Source organism: Empidonax traillii, unplaced genomic scaffold (genome assembly GCF_003031625.1).
Source record: "Empidonax traillii isolate 1590-97213 ecotype Southwest subspecies unplaced genomic scaffold, ASM303162v1 scaffold186:size1492175, whole genome shotgun sequence".
In the NCBI taxonomy this organism is placed as follows: Eukaryota; Metazoa; Chordata; class Aves; order Passeriformes; family Tyrannidae; genus Empidonax; species Empidonax traillii.
The window spans coordinates 821,963-838,147 of NW_020955379.1; the positions used below are offsets into that span (position 1 = coordinate 821,963).

Genomic DNA, 16,185 nt, shown 5'->3' on the forward strand with positions numbered 1-16,185 from the left:
TTTTTTTTTTTTTTTTTTTTTTTTTTTTTTTTTTTTTTTTTTTTTTTTTTTTTTTTTTTTTTTTTTTTTTTTTTTTTTTTTTTTTTTTTTTTTTTTTTTTTTTTTTTTTTTTTTTTTTTTTTTTTTTTTTTTTTTTTTTTTTTTTTTTTTTTTTTTTTTTTTTTTTTTTTTTTTTTTTTTTTTTTTTTTTCTGAAGAACAAGCTTACATAGTGACGTGTAGTTTCTTTTTCAGCTCTGGCCTGAAAGTTTATAAGGGAGGTGAGATAATTAGAAGTACTCTTTTACTGAAATTTTACATAGGAAATTGTTATTTTCAATTTTAGAAAAACAATCAAGAAAATAATACACTGACCTGAAGGTAAACTAGCTTTAAAAAGACATTTCCCTATATTACTTGAAAAGACATCAAATTACAGTATATGTTGAGTAATAATGGGTTTGGCCTATAAGAGAGACCACAATAGTAGTATGTCAGAAATAAACATTGCACGTGTTTGTTTACATTTGAACTAACAAGATTCCTTCCTCTGAGGCTGCTCTGGCTCATTGCTAATATTTAAAGAGTTCTTGATCAAATCATTCCTGTATGCTGCCAGTAAGAAAGAAAATGCACTTAGTATGCCAAAAAATGGAATGCAAACACTAAAAGAATATCTCAAGCACTGTATTCAGCTGTGTGTTTGGCATGAACATTTTGTCCTGTTTCACAAATATTTAATTTATGAATTTTTATTTACAAATAGATTAATTCATCTACAATTATTCAAGTTAGTATAATTAATCATGTGTGTTTACAGAATGGTAGATGTATATGATAACCAGCATTTAACTTGCTATTCAACCACTGTCCAATTTTATATCTTGCTTCTTGTCTGAAATGAAACAAATGTACAGGTATATTGTGTTATCTCTGCAGCATATTAGTTGGTGACCTTCCTAGATCTCAGAGTTGTAATATGAGCTATGTACAGCAATATAAATAACCAGGTCAGCTTCGAAAGGAAGAACATTTTTTTATAACCATATTTTTAGCTCATTCAAGGCTGATGAAAGCTACTTAGTCAACTGCAATAGGGGTAACATATTCTGGTTTTCTTTGTTTAGTCAATATACTGCAAAGGTGAGCACTAAATTTCTGATGGAATAATTTCCCATAAGAAAAATACATGAAAATGTACTAAAAGACTTGGTCATTTCACAACATAGCTGTCAGCACTGCCAACTGTATCAGAGTCTTTTTCTAAAGTGGATTTTTTGTGGCTTGGGCTTAATGCATTTCTAAAGAAAATGAAGCTTGAAATATACGATTTCACCAGACTTTAAGTATTTTCTTCCAAATGATACAGAGCATTTTTTCATTAAAGGTTCTGAGCATATCTTTCACTGGTTATATCTTTCACTAAAGCTCTGTTGCCTGGAGAGGCTGTGGAGAGCAGGCTTTGCACGAATTGCTGCCATACAACCTGCGTGAGTTGTAACAGAATGAAAATCCCCAGTAGTGTCATCTGTTGGAGGGATTTTGCAGAACTGTCAGTCATGTTTGCTCAGCAGAAGGGAAGGGTATTCTGTTTCACACCTCGGTTCATGGTCTCAGAGGTGTAATCGCAGATCACGTGAAAAGTTTCTCCAGGGAGGAACCACAGGACCTGACAAGTGCAGCAGTCTTTTTCTGTGGAAGTTGCCCAAGAACTAGCCCTTCTTCCTTAGGTCTGGGAGGCTGTGTGTAGTGGAAATATTTTCTCCACTGACACAAAGCTAGACTAGATGTGCATGAACCACGTGCTTCTCTAATCTAGTCTAATGGCAGAAAGCCTAAACTATCCATATGCTCGCTGTGGTCTGGCATTGCAGAGGCATGCTGACAATTTGGCGATGGTGATTGTTCCTGTGGGCGTCACTGAGACATTCCTGTTTCACTTCATCTCTTCAGTATCATATGATGTTCTGGGAAGCTGTGTACATTCTGTTTCTTCATGCTTCACAGAGAATGGCATTGCCTACCCTGAAGTCCAAGGAGTTAAGAAATGCGTACCACAAGCTGTAACAGACCAGGAGGTGAAACAGAAGAGGTTTTCTTTGGCCAGTAGTTTAGTACTGCCAGCCAGTTTCTTTGCTTATTATTATCTTTGTCTCTAAGGCAGCCAAGCTCTGTTAGCCATGGAGCATTTCATACTGCTCTCACTTCTCTTCATGTTTTTCATCATACTTTGTTGCATCTTCTCTTTCAACCAGAACATTACTCTAGAATCATGGTGCTGCTCATGTGTCCCTGAACTTCTGAGTATACTTGTACTGAGTATATATGTCCCTGAGTATACTTCTGAGGGCAAATCACCTTAAAGCCAGGGAAAGTTATCTGTGTGCTGAAGTTATCCTTGGAAACAAAGGGAAAAATAATTTCCTTTGTGTCATAAAAGGAAAAAATACTACCTACGGAGTTCATTTAGGACTGCAACTAGCCTGAAAAGGAGTCCTATCATTAAGTGTTCAACAAAAAATATCCAGTTGCTGACAATTATTCCAGCTTCACAAAGAGCATCTAGTTGGTCATTACAAGAGATTTGAAGCAGGAGCCTTAGGTTAAGTTAATTGCTGAATGTTCCTGCAGAGTTGTTGCATTCCAGGTAAATTTCATCCACATCGTCTTGGTTTTTGCCATACTATTGATGACCAGTGGCATGAAAATTACTGGTTTAGGAAAATAAATGTAACTCTGTTATTCAGTGCCTCTTAACAAAAGTGTTTTCTGTGCATTCTTACCCTTAACACATTTTCTAATGACAACTAGTGCTGAGGAAAAACAACACGAACAATTGCTGAGGACTTCAGGACATGGGAGAATGGCAACTGTAAAGTCTGGTCACAACAGCTTTATTTGCCATGTGAGAAGGAGTAAGCAGAAGCCTATGATTACCTAGTTCTATCTTGCTTATTAGGAGTGAGTACAGCCCCACAAAACTAATCAGAGCAGGTTGCTGCAGTGAACCTGTGCCTTTGATAAGGGTGTGGCACATCCTTCAGCAGCAGGTCCAGGGTTCTGCTGAGAAACACGGGACCAGACAGAATCACTTTAGTCTGACCCTAGCAAGACAATATTGCAACCTTCAGAACTTCTCCCTTTGAACCAGGTTTAGAATGTGTGAAACAAAGACTGAAAAATTTGATAAGGTTTATCTTTACAGATGTCAGGGATTTGAAAGTATAAAAGACTTTTTTCTCTTATTACCTTCATGACTGTGAGACAACCAGACTTGTCATAATAATTAAGCTTTTTAATAAAAGATTAATAGAAGTGTTAAAGTAAGTGTTTGTTTTAGTAATATTTTGGGTTTAGAACATTCATTTAAAACTTTACTGTAGAATTCTAATCTAAAAAAACTTATACTACAACCCATTCTAGTTTCTTAAGCCTCTGTCTCTGAAAAAAAAATCATGAAATGGAGACATAATTCTTTTTACAATTGTCATAATTCATAGAGTCATAAAATGGTTGGGTTGGGAGGGACCTTAAAAATAATTTAGTTCCAGCCTGCTGCCATGGGCAGGAACACATTCCACTAGACGAGGTTGCTCAAAGCTCCATACAACTTGGCCTTGAACACTTCCAAGGATGGGGCATCCACAGCTTCTCTAAGCAACCTGCTCCAGTGCCTCACCACCTTCACAGTAATGAATTTCTTCCTAATATCTAATCTAAACCTCCTCTCAGTCAATTCTCTACCCACCTGCACTTATGCTTGGAATTGCCTGACACGTGCAGGAACTTGGACTTGGCCTTGTTGAACTTCATTGGGTTCACATGGGCCCCCATCTCAAGCCTATCAAGGTACCTTTGGATGCCTTGTCTGGGAAATGAGACTTTCTATAGCTTTGTGCATGTCAGCTGTTTGAATAGTTGGTTGAATAATTTTTTGTTACTCCATATGTATCTTTAGTCTTTTCCCATGTCCTTTTTTTGGCAGCAGCAGACCAGCTGTTTTCTTCAACTGGAGTGATCAGACATGGGAATAAAAAGTTGTGAGAAATGAACTTCTAGATATTCAGCCCTGGTGTGAGTTCATATTTTTTGATGAGACTTCCAAGAATGTAATCATCTTTGCAGGTACTATGTTTGCCTCAATCAGATTTGAGTTCATAATTTTACAAGAAAACGGCAGAAAATATAGCTGCATATCAGTCAAAACAACCACAAATTCTTCAAAACTAAAGGGCAAAATATTCTTTTGCACAGTTCACAATAGTGTGAGAATTAACAGAGGTCAAATCAACCTGAGCATATGGAGGAAGTTTCCCAGGTCTGCTATAAGAGTAGTACAATAGAAGATGTTCAGTCAGCTCAGAGGATTCAAACTGCAGGACCAAGGAAAACAAATTAGGGGGCCACATCTGAGCCTAACAACAGTTCCTGCATCAGGCAGACCTTGAGGGCTGATTGCAAGAAACCTGAGAAGGGATCAATCCATTGGCTTTCCCAAGTTCCCTAGCAGTGTGCTTGGGAGGACAATGCATGCTGAAGGAAGAGCTTGGAGTATGCATGATGCCCTGTGTGTCTTTTGCTCTTATTCTTTGCCTTCAGCTGCCACCACTTCCAGCACTGTGAATCTTGAAAAGATCCTGTCTCTGAATGGTGTCCTTGTGCCTCATGCCACTGGAGCCAGAAAAGGTCCAAAAATAAGATTCTTTCATCTCTAAGAAGATTCAGGCTTCTTTTATGGTTCTTCCCACTGTCAGGAAATAGGTGGGATTTGCCTCTCTTTGCCAAAACTTCCAGGGGGTGTACAAATCTTATATTTCAACCCCTACCAGTTTGAATTTGAAGTAGGGAGGCAGGGCAGGAGGTAGGGTGGTGGGTGGAAGAATGGGCATGAGAGCATAGAAAGGGGGATTGTATAAACCTTATTACCAAGGAAACTTGGCAAATAATCTTTAACAGATCACTTTTATTGCTGTCCACCATCTCTCCTGTAGACTTCAAAGATGCACTGTAATTCTCTGAGATCATACTTTTATCGGCTGTATGAAGACCATAAAAACTTCCTTTTAAATCACTGTCTTATGGAACTAAGCCAGTGTTAACAGACTTTGCAGGCTTGGCAGATTTTTTCCAAATCACTTAGAAGTTAGACTTCTTCATGCTGTTTCCAGGATTTTATTCTGAACTTTCTCTGTGTACACTTGACCTGCAGGTCTCTTTTCATTTAGAAAAAGACAGGAATGACTTTTTAAGAGTCATTTAAGAGTCTTCTAAACAGAACTTTATCATGAGTCAATAAAGTACTTATCCTAATATTAAAAAAAGAAAAAGAGTAGGATCATCACTTTTTAACGTTCCACATATTCACTCATGTAAAGATTAATTGTGTTTAATGGATCTGCTTGTGTGCTCTCCTTTGCTGCATTTTCAGTGAGTTTGTGGAGTGTATGTGTTTTGTTTTGTCTTCTGTTTCACACTGTTCTACAAAAACCTGTTACAGGGTTTTTGGGTCTTCTTGTGGGCCTTCCTCTCATCTGACCTTAATCATGTTTCTTCTTAAACCTGAAATAAAATGGAAAGAAGAGACAGGATAAAAGAAATATATATCACTGATATCACTGAAGCATACCTTATTCCATTCAAGCAAGGATGGAAAAAAAGGAATTCAAAGTGCAAGTGGCCAAAGTTTCTGTTACTGTACAGTTTGAAGATCCCTGGACTCTGCCCACTGAAACACAAGATTCAACACATCTCACCATTCACTTGTATTTTGCTGCTGTTTTACCTTCACTAATTCAGATAATAATGAGGGTATTTATGACCTCTAGAAGAACAGATCTTTACCCTAAATACTCACTGACTACTGGTCCTTTAAGTAGTTTCATAATATCAATGCATATTATCATTGGAATAAAGATAATACAATTAGTTTACTCATATCATTTAAGCAGCTGCCATCCTTTAAGCTAAAAGTAGTAACTTACTTACCTTTTTTTAAATATTTTTTTTTACTTTTAAATAAGACTTAAATGCTCAAGTAGTTTCAAATGGATATTTACTGAACCCACTGTTCTTCATTTATCTGCTGGAAATAGTATCACAGAAATTGTACATTTCTGAAAGCAACCATCCATGTTATCTTATAAAATTCCTTCCTTGGATCTTCTCTACAGTCTGAAAGTACACTGAATATTGTAGTTGCAGTAGTGTAGGCTTTCTAAGTGCTGTGTCCTGGTTCTTTGCTAGTGCTCATATGCACTGATGTTCCGGCAGGGGTCAGCCTGACTGTCAGAGTAGATAACAATCACCAGGTCTGGCTTTACTGTGAGCTTCCCAAGAGAGAGGGTAAACATGAAACTTTTGATCAGGTACTTTTTTATGGGGCTACTGTCATTTTGTTTCTGCAGTACATATTTTACATATTGGTAAACAGTAGTGGCTGAAAATATACAAGAAAAATAAAATTAGTTTACTTGAACGCTGTGTATGATTCTGAGGTATATTTGTGAAAATGCAGGTTAATGTGACTTGTCTCAAGAGAAGTGCTTTTAATTTATCTAATTATTGCTAAATTGTGAATCTGTCTTTCTGTGTGGGCATGATTTCAAGAATATGAAAACAGTTGTTTTAAATTAACACTCCAAGTATAAACAAACAAACAAACAAACAAATCTGAACTGAAAATAGCTGTCAATAAGTATCTTGTATGATATGTTGTACTGCATTTGCAGTCCAGACTAGGTTCTTCATGGGGAAAAGCAAGGCAAAACTCAAGCCCTGCTATGAGAAGTTTACTGGACATTTTCGGTTAAATTATTTGTAGACTGGGGAATTCACAAGAACAAATCTGTAGCTACTGACAGACTAACAACCTTATTGCATATCTGATAAGAACTGTATTTTATAAAGTAGTCAAAGGCTGGATGGGAGGAAGCTTCTGGAGTGATGAAAGGTCTGGAAATCTACCATCAGATGTGATTGAGAAACCTAGCCATTTTAGTTTATGACACAGAAGGGCGTGAAATTATTCTGTCTTATAGCAGCAAAAGGAAACAAGGCTCATAGTAAGGGCTTCTGAAAAGGTCTATTCAAAAAACTCCAGAGCTATTAGCTGGAATCAGATACCTGACACATTTAGATATATCAGTGGCTCATTACCAGAACAATTTCTTTGGAAATGTGGCAGATTCTGTTACTTCTTAGCTTTAAAATCAGAAATGTTATCTTTCTACAAGGTTTACTCTATGTCAACAAAAAATTGTAGCTCCAGAGTAGCAGTTATGGATGTTTTTTATAACCCTCATACTATGTATGAGGACAAACAGCGAAGCCCACTGTGGCTCCTCGCGAACTTACACAATTATGCTGATATTTAACATATGATGAACCTCATGTTTTGAAAGGAAAGATGAGATTTCAGTTGAGTAGCTAAGATGTAATAAAGTGAAAAGGCTGTGTACTTTTTATTTGGGATTAAGGGAGCATGGCTTTTTCGTACACATATTAAAGAAGATTGTATGAATACATTTACTTTTCACCTTTAAATGAAATTAAATTAGGAGGAGTAAGCAACAAGGAATTATGCAGATGTTCTGCATAGCTCACCAGTTTGATATATATAGTAGTCTGTTCATGGTGTTTCTCTTTTAAAGAATCATTTTTCTGAAGTATTTTCAATGCTATGGAAATATTTAATGCATACACATATTATTCTGCAGGCAGTTTTTTACAGAATATTAGAACTTAATTTAATTAAAAATAACTTAGAATGCATTACTTAAGTGATTTTTTTAAAATATTCATTACGAGATGCTTTGCAGTAGAACCTGGAAATAAAACTTTTCACTTTAAAGTATGCATTATTCCAGTAGGTGTACACTCTGTCATATGCAATTACATGTAAAATAAATTTCAGGAGTTCCTTGAAGTGTATTTCATTTATGGTAGTTCTGAAGCAATGAGTTATTAATATCATTTTCTTCTAAAGTGCATTATTAGTAGTTTTAAAACTGTACCTACTTAATGTTATGGAGAATACTTATTTCTGTTACTACTTTAAACCAGTAAGTATTAAAAGCTGAGATTAGGTTCATTCTTTTCACTTACATGATATTCATGCTGGTCTCAGTCAGGAGCAATTTCACTGAGATCTGTGAAATTATATCAATTAGGGCATTGCTGGAAATAGTAACATGCTAAAAAAGAGAATAAAGCTCATACTTCCTTTTCCTCCTCTTCATTTAGTGCTTTCTTTTCCACTCCTTCCCTCACTTAGATTTTTCTGTATCAATGAATACTCCTTAATACAACAAAGTTCAAGTGAAAAGGAAATATTCTTAACTATATTTTCCTTGGTTTTGACTTCTTGACTCCCTCTATATAAAATTCTTTATAATAAATATTTTTAGTATAATTCTTTATTCTATATTCTGCTATATAAAGAAATTATAAGAGATAATAATAATAAATATATTCTTTATTATTGTGTTTAATATCAACAATGTCTGAAGTTCTGTCAAGGATAGTGTAAAATAACAGAGTCTGTGTGCTTTGGTGTTCTCTCTGAGCCCTCAAGAGTGAAACATGCAGTGTATAAATGCCTAATGTGCTGATGAAGTCAGTCATCCTTCAGAAGTAAGATATTCATTTACTATTTTGTGTATGTCAGCACAATGATTTATGGTAAGCTTCCGTACAAAATGCATACAGTGAAGAAGAAATCATCTTTAGATCGGAGTTTCTTACGAGCAAACACATGAAATACACACAGAAACATTTTAGGTGGCACCAAACATAAGGGTAGCATTGCCATTACAACATCATCCTCATAGTGCTGAAGCCTTGGAGTGAATCCTTTGTGACCTCATCAGCTTGATAAAAGATCAGTCACAAACTGTGGAAATAAACAAATCACAGTTAAGTCCTGTGACATTAAAAAGCTGAGCTACGCAATTCAAGATCTAAGCATGTTGAATAATTTTTCCTTTTTGTTCATCCAACATCAGACAAAATATTATTCATAATAATTTCATAAAATGATTTTTCAATTATTTTTGCCTCTTTCTGATTTAAAAGATATTCTGAAAGCCATTTCTGAAATGTTTAAGCCACAGTCACTGCTCTTAAAATTTTATTTCTATGAATACCTTTTAGCATATTTGCAGGGTTTCATTAGTTTGTATTCAGTAATTAAACTTTGTTTTGATATTACCTGTATATTAATAAAACTTTTTTTTTTAATTCTGAATTGGATAAGTATAATTCCTACAATCAGATTCTTATCAGATGAGTATTCTTTAATCTTTAAATTTACTTGTTTCTAGGTATGTGCAGACCATTGATTCTGTTTACTGGAAAATGCAGACAAAAAAAAAAAAAAGAAAACAACCCTATACTATTTTTTATTTTTTTTTGGTTTCAATTAGAATAATATCCAAATAAAATGAAATTTACTGTTATGAGGTTTTTGTAAAACTTTAAATTATTGGTGTTGTAAATTAGTAGATCTAATGTAGCCAGTGGTTCAGTGGTTTAGGTGGAATTGAGTGAAGCCTCAAAGTAAAGAGGAGTTGTGCCCTCTGCTCAAGGGCAGAATAGTCTCCCAGAGGACATGCAGCACTATCTTGTCCCATGCCTGAGGAAAAACATTTTGCCCACAGAATTTTGCTTATTTTTGCTGTCACATTTTACTCCATGAGGTACTTGATATGTAGCTTTTTGAAAGTACCAGTCATTTTTTCAGACATTCTTCATAAATTAAGATTTATTTCCCAGTTTGTCATCGCTCAGAAATATTTCATGGAATTCTGTGAAAAATAGTCCCCATTAAAAGTGGTTGCTGTTTCAGTTTCTTTATAAGCAAAAATGAAGCTGCATGAGAAAGTATTTGTAGTAAATGTTCTCCTCTAAAATGAAATTTTTGTGTTTCTTATTATTTTTTATTCCAGTAGAGGTGAAATGAAACACACTGATTTGAGCAAGCAGCTTAAGGTTTCCACCAAATCTAACTCTTTTCCACAGCATTGCTATGAAACAAGAAATTATTTCCATTTCATCTACTATGGGACAACAAATATTGATCAGTTACTGTAGCCATCAAAGATAAGATGGTTAAGTTATTTAACTGCATTACTATTCCACAGTATATATGAGGGTTTGGTTCAGTTTTCAGTTGTTTGTGGGGTTTTATAAACCTTAAACTCAGAAAATTCAGTGTTACAGCCCTGTATTAGGGAATTATTTAGTTAAAAGAATTCTGTTGCTCTCTGTCTTTTAATCTAATGCTTCATATTCAGTGCCAAACTGAGTTCACAATTGCTGGTTTTTGCTTTTAGATTGAGCTGGGAAGAATATGTTGAAATAAAAAGATTAAGTTTTGATCTAAGCATGACTGTTTTGTACCAACCTAGTGAGCTTTTCTGCCTTGCTGGCTGAGCTCTTTTATCTCATACCTTCAGAGAGGGCTTCTCTTTCTTCCAGGAGTCAGTTTTCTCCCATGTAGAAGTTCACTGGCCTTGGATATGAGCAGAACGTTCTTGGCGCTGTATGCCTCATCTTTTTTCCTATTGCCTCAGTGGAGAAACCTGGCTTGAGCACACAGAACCTGGAACATATCCATGACCAAGCTGGTTGATCATAGTGGTGGCATTTGTTGATACAGTCAAAGCTCCATAATACCATTATGACTATGCAGTGAATTTTCCAGGAAGTTCTTGCTCATAGTTACAATATGAAACAGTTTCACTGAGGCTTTGCAGGTTCTTCCTGGTGGGCTGGTGGGGAGGGTTAGTGGGGGGAACTTTTGAGGCTAGTGGGGTGATTAATAAGCCCTGTATTGTCATTCTGTTAGAAGTGACATCTTCACAGCTCTTATCCTTGGTTTTCACAGAGCTTCTTCTGTAAGGTTTTCACAGAGTTTCTCCACTAAGACACTTGTAAAGTTCCTTCTTTTTCATTAGTTTCAGAGGCTGACAGCAGATGTTCAGGGGTGGTGCCATTCAGATAGAGCTACCGATTGAAACCCAAGATGGGAGACCATCTGCAAGCATAGAGATTCTGGTGCTTGTATGTTTTTGTAGCATTCACTTTTGCTTGGACTTAAAATATCATAATGTACTTGAAATAACATTTTTCAAGGAAATCAATCTCTATTTCAGCTAAATGAGGTCAAGGTTTGTGAGTAAGACTGAAGCTGTAGAAAGAGTCTCATAAAACTATGCTTCATTAAATTGAGTGCTTTGAGTGAAATGAGTGATTTTTTATGGAGCAAGAAATATTTAAAAAGTCTTTCACCTAATTTCTAGATAGTAAAGGATTAAAAGCTCTGAGACAGTTTTAATCATGAGATTTGCTGATTAAGACCATCAAAGTCATGTAATCACACAATCACACTGTCACTGCCATCGTACAAATCAAAGTATGGATTCTCATGTATCATGTGCCTTGTGTGCAATGTAGTGCACAGGACTAAGCAAAGCCAGTTCCCTGGCTTAACAGTGAATATTGTTCTTTCAATATATGTGTAGAAAAGCTCTAAAGGGAGCCTCCGGTGGTCTAGGGGAAAAGACACTGCACTGTCACTGCAGAGACCCGGGTTCGATTCCCGGTCGGGGCCCCTCCCCGGGCAGATGGAGCTCGTTAGCCTGTAAAGGCAATCCATCTACGTCCTGAGGACCTCGCTGCCACCGTCCAAGCGTGCTTGGCCCCAGCAGATGAACCTCAGGATTAAAGGGTGGGCTCAGTTCCGCGCACACTGTGTCTCACCTAAAAAATCCAGTGTGCAGGCTGGAAGGTGGAAAGACCTTCCCCGGTTCTTCGTTCGCGAAGAGACTGGCCTACTACATCCTACAGAAAAGCTCTAGAGATAGTGAAAACCTGTAGCTCAGGCAACAATTTCCTGTGATACCTGTCACAAAATTGCCATGCTACAGTATTGCAGAACACTGGAAAACTGGTAGAAAATGAGTTATTGACCCATGCAGATGGGGTTTGTGTAATGTTGGTTCAAGGTCTGACGCAGATGAGCATTAACCATTAGATCATTGTCAGTCACTAGATCCTATAGTGGCTCCTTTGCTTAGTCATGCCTAGGTAACACCCTTAGATGTCCTTGCAATGAGGATCAAGATCCTCTTTTAGTACAAGGATGCTCATTTTTACTACGTCAACGTTGCAGAGCATGAATTTATTTGACTTGGACAGGAGAAGTCCACTGGAGATGTTGCATGTAGGTTTCATCTTCTGATCACCTCCTTCCTACTAGAAAAATAAACCTTGGACATTCATAACTGACTGGCTTGCAGAAATCTAGATACATACCTGATATCTCTCTATATGTATTAGTCATTTAATGCTATATATTTTATGGCACTGTGACAGCCTCTCTATTTTTACCAGATGTCAGTGCTGCAGGAACGTGTAACCTGTCCCTTGCACTTGCTTCCTTTTATTATCTGGGATATATAAGACAACCATATCCCATTGATTATCTTCAATTAATAGAAAGAAGTGACTGTAATACTTTCATTTTAAGAAATCTTCTGTGAAGAAATTAAGCAAAATATCTATAGAGTTGCAAACTTGTGTGCAACAGTAGAGTACTTAAAAGAGAGCAACCCAAGTAAGAATGCGTTAACCTTATTCCAAATTTTGGATTCCCTTCCTTTTGATTCACTTTTGCTGTTCTTCCAGATGAAACAGCATTCTAAAAATTCTGTAAGTTGTGCTTAAAAAAATATTAAGGTCATAAAGTTCATCATTCTACAGACTGAAAAGGATAAAATACAACATCTAAATTTGTGTATGAAGTGTATGCCTATATGACATGTATGAAATTATTCAGTTAAATATATTATCTTACATGCACATTATACAGATGTGATAAGCTGGTTGTTCTCTTTCTGGGAAAAGAAAATGTCCTTTGGCAGTTCTGAATCTGCAGTGGAATTCACAACAGGCTCTCCAACCAATGCGCTGTACCTGACTGAGTCAGAGAGACTTGGTGTCCTAGACCACAGGAAAGGCATAAGAAGTCTAATTGCACAGTATATTATTACTCACTGAAGCAGATCAGAATTTTTTTTTAAAGTTGACTGTTAACTGTGTGCACAAATAAGGAGAGTGGAAGAGCAGATAATCACAGTTTAGTATTTCTTTTTGTAGCGCCAAAATCTTTGCATGCAGTCCTGCTTATTGCCAGTCACATTCCTAAGAGGATTGAAAAAATCAGACTATTCGTGTCAAAATTTTGCTGACATATTACTGCTAGAATTCATGTAATGTATTTAGATATGACTCAGAGATTAATTATGTGTTAGGTTACTTTAGTGACTACAGTTTTCGTGACACTCTTAGTGGAGAATCAACTTGCTATGGCCACAGAAGTGAAGGGAAGAAAAGAAAGCCAAACCCAAAACTTTAGGGCACATAATATCCTGGTACTAACTGCCACAGTTGCTCACCAGAAGCACATGGATGAAAACAGTTGTCAAATGTAAATGTGAAACCAGTCACCACAAGTATATGTAAACTAAAGATTGTTGGATGCAGACAGAAAAAAAAATACGCACCAATTTTTATTACAATGTTGGTGGGGAGCCTGTCTTATTTTCTTCTGTATGCATACCATTCACAAGGACCTCCTCAAAGATCAGCTAGAGTTTAATTACATTTCTTCTCCCAGTAACTCCCACTTATTGATCTGCCCAAGTACTTGGAAGGAGTTGATGTTACTGGCAAAAACATTTCCCTTATGACTCCCCATCCACTGCTCAAGATTAAATTATATTGTAAATATCACTTGCTTGGTGTGATTGCTGACATGGAAGCAAAAATTAGAAATTCTCTTGAGAGTTTTACCCAAGGCACTGAAATGTCCATATTACATGCCAAAATGTATTAGGAAGATAATTTGAGACCTCATTTTCTTCTGAACACCTTTAATAAAATATGTGGATAGATGCATTTTAGAAAATGCATCTTTTTATTGATGTCTAGATTTTCATTAATGTGATGTAGTGTAACAGAAAGGCCACACATAATGACTGCAAAATATCAAGACCTTTGGGATAAAACAATGTGCTACAGGAGGAACATGTGGAAGTGTGATTCTCAGCAATAATGTATCTTCCACTTGTTTGTAAAAGTTTGAGTATTAGGGAAAGGAATTTCACTGGGAACATTCCATGGTGTGGGAGTAAATAAATAAGCAAATTCTGAGAATCTTTGGAATTCATCATGGAAATTAGAACCTCTCTTTGTTCAACATAGACCATAAAATGAGATCACAACTACACACAGTACTGCTAAAAAACATCATTTAAATCCTCTCAGTTCAAACAGTAACACAGCATTTCTTTGAAAAGACTGCTGCAATCTGAAATGTAAGTAGCAATATGGTGTGTTTCAATTTGTGCACATGGTTAAATGCCCTCTTGACACAGAGCTCTACATGCATAACATTATGTATTTACATTGCCTTCCACTTCTGTCCCAGTCCTTTGGTTTCTGGACCTGGCAGACACTTGAGGATTCAGGTGTGTCCTCTGACTCAGTGAATGGTATCTTAGAAGAACCACATTCACCAAAAAATAATAATTTAAAAAAAAAAATTAACATTTCTCACTACTTAGTTTCTGAACAGACAAGGATATTAGACTCAAGGTCCTGAGGACCTCATGATGCTTAATTAGCATGTCTCTGGTGGTAACTAACTTGTTTTGTAATTTCTCTCTTTGAGAAAAGAAAACTTCCCCTTGGTTGAGGAGGACTGGGTTAGAGACCGTGGAGTCAAATCTGACATCCACAAGTCCATAGGCCCTGATGGGATGCATCCAAAAGTGTTGAAGGAACTGGCGAACATCACTGCTAAACCACTCTCAATTGTCTTTGAAAGGTCATAGCAGTCAGGAAAGGTACTGAGGACTGGAAGAAAGCAAATGTCATCCCAGCCTTAAAAAAGGGCAAGAAGGAGGACCCAGGCAACTACAGGCCAGTCAGCCTATGGTGTGTGTTGGCCCTGGTTGGATGACAGGTGCCCACCAAAGCCTCTCTATCACTCCCCTCTGCGACTGGACCAGGGAGAGGAAAACTAAAGGATCATAAGGACAGGGAGAGACACAAACTGATTACCATAATGGGCTAAACAGACTCAACTTGGGGAAATAATTGAATTTATTACCAGTCAAAATCAGAGCAGGATAGTGAGAAGTAAAACAAATCTTAAAAACACCTTCCCTCCACCCTTCCCTCCTTCCTAGGCTCTACCTCCGCACCGCCAGTGGCACAGGGAGTTGAGAAGGGGCTTACACTCCATTCATCACATTTCATCACACTTTCTGCCACTGTTCAGGGAGAGGAATTCTTCCTCCGCTCCAGTGTGGAGTCTCTCCATGAACTTTTCTAGCGTGAATCCTTCCCATGGGCAATAGTTCTTCACAAGCTGCTCCAATGTGGGTCACTCTTCTGTGGGGTGCAGTCATTCAAGAATAACCTGCTGCAACATGGGTCCTCCCCAGGTCACAAATCCTACCAGGAAACCTGCTTTGGCATGAACTTCTCTCTCCACAGGTCCACAAGCTCCTGCCAGGAGCCTGCTCCAGCTGGCCTTCCCATGGGGTCCACAAGCTCCTGCCAGGAGCCTGCTCCAGCTGGGCTTCCCACCTACCTCTCTTGGTGCATTCACCTGTTCAGCTCAACTCCACCTGCTCCAAAGGCTGCAGGTGGACCTCTGCACTCCCATTAACTTCCATGGACTGCAGGAGGACAGCCTGCTTCACCATGGTCTTCACCATGGGCTGCAGGGGAATCTCAACTCTGGTGCCTGAAGCACCTCCTCTACCTTTTTCTCCACTGGCCTTGGTGTCTGCAAAATTGTTCCTCTCACATTCTCAACTCCCCTCTTCTCTGGCCACAATTACATCTGCACAATAACTTTTTTTTTTCCCCTCCTAAATGTTATCACAGAGATGTTAGTACCATCACTAATAGGTTCAGCCTTGGCCAGTGGTGGGTCTGTCCTGGATCCAGCTGGTTTTGGCTTTGTCGGACATGTGGTGAGCCTCTAGCAGCTTCTCACAGAAGTCATCCTGTAGTCCCTCCTGCTACCAAAACCTGGCCACGCAAACCCAATACACTGTCTCCTCAATCCCTGGAAAGGCGGTGGAACAGCTCATCCTGAAGGCCATCTCTAAGCATGTGGAAGACAAAGAGG

General features: G+C 37.5%; 1 protein-coding gene across 10 annotated transcripts in view; it reads left to right on the forward strand.

The window, feature by feature from the left end:
- DLGAP1 (DLG associated protein 1) overlaps positions 1–16,185 on the forward strand; it is a 416,188-nt gene that overhangs the window by 249,272 nt on the left and 150,731 nt on the right. Inside the window, exon 1 of one of the 10 annotated variants that reach the window (XM_027886320.1) lies at positions 15,772–15,791. The exons of the other annotated variants lie outside the window; for them this stretch is intronic. The gene's annotated coding sequence lies outside the window, so the exon portion shown is untranslated. Of the gene's footprint in view, positions 1–15,771; positions 15,792–16,185 lie in introns of those variants that run through there. 10 annotated transcript variants of the gene reach the window in all.